The sequence below is a fragment of the Chiloscyllium punctatum genome, chromosome 3 (assembly GCF_047496795.1).
Source record: "Chiloscyllium punctatum isolate Juve2018m chromosome 3, sChiPun1.3, whole genome shotgun sequence".
Lineage (NCBI taxonomy): Eukaryota > Metazoa > Chordata > Chondrichthyes > Orectolobiformes > Hemiscylliidae > Chiloscyllium > Chiloscyllium punctatum.
Genome location: NC_092741.1, coordinates 146,721,847 through 146,730,988, shown reverse-complemented (window position 1 = coordinate 146,730,988; position 9,142 = coordinate 146,721,847). Strand labels below are relative to the sequence as shown.

Below are 9,142 nucleotides of genomic sequence, written 5' to 3'. Positions count from 1 at the left end.
TCCCTCACATATCAGCTAAAGTGTAATCCTTACCGAAGCAAAACACATGTGCAGAATAGCAGCATATTCACAGCATGCTGCATACAGACTCATATCCTGCCCAGGGCAAAGGTGGAGAGGTGAACTGCTTGACCTCACACTATCTGTACACTATCCACTGGAAGAGTTTTCTTGAGTCTATTTCACAAGTAATAAAAAAAAGATGGCTGAACATGCCATTTACAGAGGTAATGAAACAGGTATGAAATAAATATGTTGCCACTCTTCTGAACCATTATACAACCTCAAACTATTAACTAATGATTTGATCTCAATTGAATGCTTGACCTTAAAACTTGGTTATTCCTGGAAACACTGGCAGCATTGTCCATTGAAGAAAATGCCACATACTTTCAGTGATAAGGTTGAACAGTCTCAATATTTAGCTAAAAGCTACAGTGAAACTGAGAGACAAATATCACAAAGAACAATTTATTCATATTTTAGGTGTTGGAGGTGATTTCCTCAAATTCCAGGAGCAGCAATTACTGTTTTATATGCTGCTGCATTGTTTTGGAACTTTGGGGGATAAAGCTCAAAACAACGGCACTTTTAAAAGGAGGAAGACAGACAAAAGGCAGTGACCACATGGTCAGTGTGGAGAGGGAGAGAGAGAAAGGAACCTACACTAATAGCTGACACAACCGTGATTCTCCACAGTTACTGCCTTTGCTGTCTGAGTTCGTGTATCTCTGGACATTGGAGTGCATCTAGGAAAAATTAACTATCAACGAAATTCACAGCTGACCTTGAAGGAACCAGCGTAGGTGAGCTCACAGCACAGGAACTGATAAGGGCATAGTTTTTAACAAGTAACCTTGCTGTAAGTCAACAATAATGGGTAGAGTGGGTTCTTTCTTGATTGCATGTTTTATTGAGATCTGTCTCTTGATTACATTCTAAAAATATAAACCGTAAGTACAAAGTTAGCCTGAAGCACTTTTTTATAGCCAGAAGAGGGTGTTATTTTCTGGTCAGTAGATTGTGAAAGAGCAATGATGGCCTTCAGTAGGGCAATATGCTCTTCCTGACAGATGTGGGAGTTTAGTGAGAGTTTCCATGTTACTGATGATTATGACCGCAGGAAGTGTCTTTGGTTGCAGATCCTATCAGATCGCATGGACAGGTTGGAGCAACAGTTAGAGGCAATGAGGCATTTACAAGAGCTCAAGGGTGTGATGGATGGCAGTTATAGGAATGGAGAAAAGCCACAGATACAGACACATAGATGGGTTAACTCCAGGAAAGGTGGGCAGGCAGTGCAGGAGTCTTCTGTGGTTCTTCCCATTTCAAACAAATATGCTGTCTTGGAAAATGTAGAGGGTGATGGATTCTCAGGAACGTAGCACAAGCAGCCAAGTTTCTGGTATCGAGACTGGCTTTCATGTAATGAGGGGTACATCTGATTCCAAGCGATCGATTGTGATAGGGGCACAGATAGATGTCTCTGCGGCCAGCTGTGAAAAATCAGAATGGTGTGTTGCCTCCTTCCTGGTGCCAGGATCAAGGATCTCTCGGATGGTGCAGAATGTTCTCTTAGGGGAGAGGGGCCAGCAGGAGGTCATTGTACACATTGGAAATAACAACATAGGAAGGGGAAATGATGAGATTCTGAAGGGAGAATATATAAAATTAGGCAGGAATTTAAAAAGGAAGTCCTTGAGGGTAGTAATATCTGGATTGCTCCCAGTGCTCCGAGCTACTGAGGGTAGCAATAGGAGGATAGAGCAGATGAATGCATGGCTGAGGAGTTGGTGCATGACAGAAGGGTTCACATTTTTGGATTATTGGAATCCCTTCTGAGGTAGAAGTGACCTGTACAAGAAAGATGGATTGCACCTGAATCAGAAGGGGAATTACGTACTGGCAGGGAGGTTTGCTAGAGCTGCTCAGGAAGATTTAAACTAGTAAGGTGGGGTGGTGGTCCCCAGGGAGATAGTGAGGAAAGAGATCAATCTGAGACTGGTACAGTAGAGAAAAGGAGCGAGTCAAACAGTCAGGGCAGGCAGGGACAAAGCAGAGAACAAGGTAGGACTGATAAATTAAATTGCATTTATTTCATTGCAAAGGCCGAACAGGGAAGGCAGATGAACTCAAGGCATGGTTAGGAACATGGGACTGGGATATCATAGCAATTACAAAAACATGGCTCAGGGATGGGCTGAACTTGCAGCTTAATGTTCCAAGATGCAAATACTACAGGAAGGACAGAAAGGGAGGCAAGAGAGGAGGAGGTGTGGTGTTTTTAGTAAGGGATAGCATTACAACTCTACATAGGGAGGATATTCCTGGAAATACATCCAGGGAAGTTATTTGGGTGGAACTGAGAAATAAGAAAGGGATGATCACTTTATGGGGATTGTATTATAGACCCCCTCATAGTCAGTGGGAAATAGAGAAACAAATTTGTAAGGAGATTTCAGCTATCTGTAAGAATAATAGTGGTTATGGTCGAGATTTTAACTTCCCAAACACAGACTGGGAGGGCCACTGTGTTGAGGGTTTGGATGGAGAGAAACTTGTTAAGTGCGTACAAGAAATCCTTCTGATTCAGTATGTGGATGTATCTACTTGAGAAGGTGCAAACTTTGACCTACTTTTGGGCAATAAGGCAGGGCAGGTGACTGAGGTGTCAGTAGGGGAGCACTTTGGGGCCAGTGATCATAATTCTATTAGTTTTAAAATAGTGATGATAAAAGATAGACCAGATCTAAAAGTTGAAGTTCTAAATTTGAGGAAGGCTAATTTTGATGGCATTCAGCAAATACTTTCAAAAGCTGTTTGGAGGCAGATGTTCACAGGTAAAGGTATGGCTGGAAGATGGGAAGCCTTCAGAAATGAGATAACGAGAGTCCAGAAACAGTATATTCCTGTTAAGGTGAAAGGAAAAGCTGGTAGGTGTAAGGAATGCTGGATGAGTAGAGAAATTGAAGTTTTAGTTAAGAAAAAGAAGGAGGCATATGTCAGGTATAGACAGGAGAGATCGAGTGAATCCTTAGAAGAGTATAAAGGCAGTAGGAGTATACTTAAGAGGGAAATCAGGAGGGCAAAAAGGGGACATAAGATAGCTTTGGCAAATAGAGTTAATAAGTATCTGAAGGGATTTTATAGATACATTAAGGGCAAAAGGGTAACTAGAGAGAGTATAGGGTCCCTCAAAGATCAACAAGATTGCCTATGTGTAGAACTGCAGGAGATGGGGGATATACTAAATGAGTATTTTGCATCAGTATTTACTGTAGAAAAGGACATGGAAGATATAGAATGTCAGGAAATAGATGGTGACATCGAGAAAAATGTCCATATTACAAAGGAGGAAGCTCTAGATGTCTTGAAATGCATAAAAGTGGCTAACTCCCCAGGACCTGATCAGGTGGAGGACTGCTTTTCAAACTGGAGTCCTGTGACCAGTGGTGTGCCACAAGGATTGGTGCTGGATCCACTACTTTTCGTCATTTATATAAATAATTCGGATGTGAACATAGGAGGTATAGTTAGTAAGTTTGCAAATGACACCATAATTGGATGGGTAATTAACAGTGAAGAAGGTTACCTCAGAGTATATCAGGATCTTGATTAGATGTGCCAATGGGATGAGGAGTTGCAGATGGAGTTTAATTTCGATGAATGTGAGGGGAATCAAATCAGGGCAGGACTTAATAGTAAGATCCTAGGGAGTGTTGCTGAACAAGGAGACCTTGGAGCGCAGGTTCATAGCTCCTTGAAAGTAAAGTCACAGGTAGAGAGAATAGTGAAGAAGATGTTTGGTATGCTTTCCTTTATTGGTCAGAGTATTGAGTACTGGAGTTGGGAGGTCATGTTGCGGCTATACAGGACATTGGTTAGACCACTTTTGAAATATTGCATACAATTCTGGTCTGCGTCCTATTGGAAGGATGTTGTGAAACTTGAAAAGGTTCAGAAAAGATTTACAAGGATGTTGCCAGGGTTGGAGGATTTGAACTATAGGGAGAGATTGAATGAGCTAGGGCCATCTCTGGAGTGTCAGAGGCTGGGGGGTGACCTTATAGAGGTTTATAAAATCATGAGGGGCACGGAAAGGATAAATAGACAAGTCTTTTCCCTGGGGTGGGGGAATCCAGAAGTAGAGGGCATAGTTTTAGGGTGAGAGGGGAAAGATATAAAAGGGACCTAAGGGGCAACTTTTCCACTCAGAGAGTAGTGTGTGTATGGAATGAGTTGCCAGAGGAAGTTGTGGAGCCTGGTACAATTACAGCATTTAAAAGGCATCTGGATGGGCACATGTATTGGAAGGGCTTAGAGGGATATGGGCCAAGTGCTGGCAAATGGAACTAGATTGGTTGGCATAGATGAATTGGACCAAAGGGTCTGTTTCCATGCTGTACATCTCTATGACTCAATTAAAAATTAATGAAAGCCTTACAAGAAATGTTTCTGAATAAAAACTGTATTTATCTGCTGCCTTTATGCTAGTATATATACTGATTAATGACCTCTTACATTTTTGCTTCCATTTGTGTGCCATAAATGGTCTGGAATCCCATAGCAAATCCACCTTAATCACAAGTGAGCTTTAAGTGGATCTAACCAACACACCTCATGATAAAACATGAATCCAATAAATTTTGGTCCTGTCTATCATTGTTCACATGTTCATCATCAAATAGGTGAAAATAAGAGACTTGGTGAGTGATGGACAAGCAGGCCTATAAAATGTTTAAACATTTTTTTGTGAAATACAGTTACAGATCTTATATCTGTGATGCCTGCATCTTTCAGTGCTTCTAAGTTTACAGTATCTTTACTTTTTGTGAGTCATGTGGTGGGTAATATTGGTTTAGTAGATTTGCTTCCTTACAGTAATGACTAATTGTTCTCACATTTAGACTTATATCAGTCATAGGGTAAAAATCAGAATCATAGTCTTGCTTGACATATTGACAATGCTACAGCAGTTAATTGACTGCATACACAATTAGTAATTGTGCTTCAATGGTGTCCTTAATATCGTAAAAGATTCAAAGATGGTTCTTGAGGGTTTTATCAGATAAAATCTGATACCAGGTCATCTGAATGGAGTAGAGATATAACAAGATGGAGAGATTTAGGAATAGGAATAGACAGTTGAAAGAACACAGTTGTTCTGGAGTTGTGGATAGAAGAAGAGCTGACAGTTGGTAAAGAAGGAAGTGGGGATGTACAAAAGGTTGGAATTGGAACAGCACAGTGGCTCAGTGGTTAGCACTGCTACCTCACAGCACCAAGTACCTATGTTCAATTCTACCCTTAGGCAATGACCTGTGTGGAGTTTGTATATTTGGTTTCCTTCTGCAGTTCAAAGATGAAAATGTGTTGCTGGAAAAGCGCAGCAGGTCAGGCAGCATCCAAGGAACAGGAGAATCGACGTTTCGGGCATCAGCCCTTCTTCAGGAATGAGGAAACCAATCCTGAGCTGACCTGCTGCGCTTTTCCAGCAATACATTTTCAGCTCTGATCGCCAGCATCCACAGTCCTCACTTTCTCCTCGCCGTTCAAAGATGCACAGATTAGGTGGATTGGCAATGCTAAATTGCTCATGTTGTGCTGGCTGGATCGGTTAGCCATGGGAAAGGAAATGTAGAAGGGTATGCTGTCCAGAGGTTTGATGCAGACCTGATTGACCAAATGCCTTGCTTCCACACTGGAGGAATTCTGTGAAAACCACAGAGTTATTCAGAGTTACAAAGCAGGAGGTTACAGAGGCAGAAAAGGGAAAGGTTGTGCAATAAGGATTAAAATTTAATTTTGAGGTGTTAGAGCCAATGAAAATCAGTGAGCACAGAGATTTTGGGTGAATTGGGATTGGTTTGGGTATAAGAAGCAGTGTTTTGGATGAGATTCAGTATATCATGCTGTATACTTAGATAATTCCCCCATGGTATTCATTTTATTGAAGAATGTTACATAACATGGGCTATCAATTAATTAATGAGGAATGGAGAATTGCAGAAGAGATACACACTGCTTTATTCTTTCCTATCTTCACTTTAAGAAAGTGACTCACCCTCATTTAATGGTCCTTCCACTCCGATTACTTGATTAACAAATTAAAATATGTGACCCCAAACCTCCCTGGGTGTATTTATGTCCACTTCACCAAACTAGACTCCTTCTCTCTTTTTTCAGGTGAATGCTGTTGCTTTATTGTGGTGATGCACATGCTATTGAGAGAATAGATAACTTGGAAAACTCACAGCATCAATTTCTAAAAATGAATCACCTCTTTGCAAAAGAAGGTAGATCTGAAAATATGGAAATAAATACAGTCTGGATTTGTGGGACACCAGAAAACCTTCCTGTGGTGGCAAAATTGTAAAGCAGCCCATAAAATGGACATCCTCTCCCCACATGGAGAGGGTAGGTAGAAAGGCATAAGTTGGAAGGGAAGGTTTCGGGATGGGAGAAGGTAAAGTCATGAGGTGGCACAGATTGGGAGTGTGCACTGGGTGAAAGGGTGGAATGAATGTGGCTGTAGAGAGGTTTTATATTTTAAATGTAGGGCTGGAGGCCTAGGGAACACCATTTTCCCAGTTCACCTCTACTACTGATGGGGCCATCTGGTAAAGTACTAATATAGCTAACCCCTGGACCAATGATCGGACATCCATTTTCAAACGTTAGGTTTTCAGAGCCACAACTTCCTTGAAATTCCAAGACCTTCTCTGTAACAGACTGATGTATTTATTTTTTACCACATCCCTTTTTATCACATGTGTGCGGCAGGGATTTTGGATCAGAAGGGCTTGCAAACAGAGGTGGTCAGGGTTGGCCTCTCTTTGATGTCCCCATGACCTGTCCTACCTGCCTATCTTCCTTTCCACCTATCCACTCCACCCTCCTCTGTCCTATCACCTCCATCCCCACCCCCATTCACCTATTGTATTCTTTGCTATCTTCCCCACCCTCCTCTCTGACCTATCACCTCCATCCCCACCCTCATTCACCTATTGTACTCTTTGCTACCTTTCCCCAACCTCCTCTCTGACCTATCACCTCCATCCCCACCCCCATTCACCTATTGTACTCTATGCTATTTTCTCCCCACCCCTACCCCCACCCCCCCTCACTTATCTCTCCATTCTGCAGGCACCCTGCCTCTCTTCCTGATGAAGTGCTTTTGCCCGAAACGTTGATTTTCCTTCTCCTTTGATGCTGCCTGACCTGCTGTGCTTATCCAACACCACTCTAATCTAGACTCGGGTTTCCAGCATCTGCAGTCCTTGGTTTTACCTCTCTTTGATGTGGCAGTTCCCCGGCGTGGTCCAGATTCACTGCTAGTTTCCAGGAGACTGGCTCTGGTCCAGAGTGGCTACTTGCCTGTGAGATGTCATGGGCTTACAGAGCCAGTAAGGGGCTGATTTAATTCCCGCTCTACTGTGGTGACTGCAATTAATAATCAAAATTGCAGTGACTAAAACACAACCTGGAAAGAATCTGGTATCTAGGTGGTTTTTAAATCCTACTCTAAGCCACCCATTTCTGCTCCATGGAGGGAGTTCCCTGTCAACCTGGTAACTCTGGCCATTTGCAAGTTTTAAAAGTGCTGAGCAGTTTCCTCCACCACATCTGACCAGCTTTGGCAGTCTTTCTTTCACTGCTGGATAGCCTCCTGCTGATTGGATGTTGGAAGCCACCATCCATCCTTCATTGGATAATGAGCATGACCTCCAGCCATTAATTGGTTAAGTCTACAAACATCATGTTGGATATTTAGATTGACACAGTGCAGGATGGGAACTCACATTTAATCCTAAAATCAGTGGCCTGACACCAAATGGTTGCACCAGTCCCTGATCTCTGTACATCTTTATAGCTGAGTGGTGCAGTGGGAACACGTTGGGCCCATGACCCAGAGGTCAATAGATCGAAGCCAGCATCTGCTGTTTGAGAATTCCTATTACTTCATGTGTATGCCCCACTAGCTAGAGTTATGGCCCTCTTGTGGTGCAGTGGTAGTGTCCCTACTCCTGGACCAGGATGCCCAGGTTCAAGTCCTACCTGCTCCAGAGGTGTGTAATAACAACTCTGAATAGGTTGATTAGGAAAAAGGTTAAATATATATTTTTAAATCCATAATCGACCTGGATTCGATTCCAGCCTTGGGTGACTGTCTATGTGGAGTTTGCACATTCTCCCCGTGTCTGTGTGTGTTTCCTCCCACAGTCTAAAGATGTGCAGGTTAGGTGGCTTGACCATGCTAAATTGCCCATTGTGTTCAGGGAGGTGTAGGTTAAGTGCATTAGTCAGAGGTAAATGAGGAGTAGGAGGGGAATGGGTCTGGCTAGGTTGTTCTTCAGAAGGTTGGTGTGGACTTGTTGGGACAAATGGCCTGTTTCCACACTGCAGGGATCCTTTGAATCTTCCAAGTCCTAGCCCAGCAGATGACACAGTCTTGTGGCAATGTCCTGGGTCGTCCTTACTCTGCAGTGATCAGGGGCTAGGAGAATTTCTCCTACTGATATAGATCTCAGGAAGTGGAGGAGGTTGCCTGTCTAGATATTGAGCATATTAAAGTTTCATTCTACTGCTTTCAATTGCTCCAGGTCACTGACTCATCAATGACAATGATTCCCACTTGCACCTCTGCATGATATTTTTACCGAACAGATAAGGAAGGGGGAATGGTAAAGTCGTACAACAATCTGCTGGTGATTTTAGTGTTTGCAGAGCTGCTGTTCAATCAAAGTTCCTTCAATGGTGGATAGTATCTCAAACACTACAGTGAGGAAATAGCATTCAGCTGAAAACAAGGGAAGTAATCTGGTTTGATGAAATGAAAGACTACCTCAGAAATTCATGCTGCAAACAGCACATAATAACTTGTTAGTATTTACAAACAAACTATAACAGGTAGTTTTCTAGAAATGAATGCAGCAAAAATTTTCAGTTGTTGTGCTCACTCCCTAGTGGTTCAAGGTCTCATTGTATAGCATGCTGTATTACTAAGTGATGACAAGGAAAGCTCCAGCATCAATTCCTCTTAAGCACTGAGCTATATAAATGAAGCACTGTAGTTAGTATGGGCATCGCCAAGCTACACAGCGGAAAAAGCAGCCACCGTTCCCACTGCTGATCCCAAGTT

At 42.6% G+C, this 9,142-nt stretch overlaps 1 long non-coding RNA gene across 1 annotated transcript in view; it reads left to right on the top strand.

Moving 5' to 3' along the window:
- The first annotated feature begins 711 nt into the window (after nt 1–711).
- The window catches only part of LOC140466314 (uncharacterized), a 125,385-nt gene continuing 116,954 nt past the window's right edge, over nt 712–9,142 (top strand). The window contains exon 1 of the long non-coding RNA XR_011955210.1: nt 712–806. This is a non-coding gene — a long non-coding RNA (uncharacterized lncRNA). The remainder of the gene's footprint in view (nt 807–9,142) is intronic.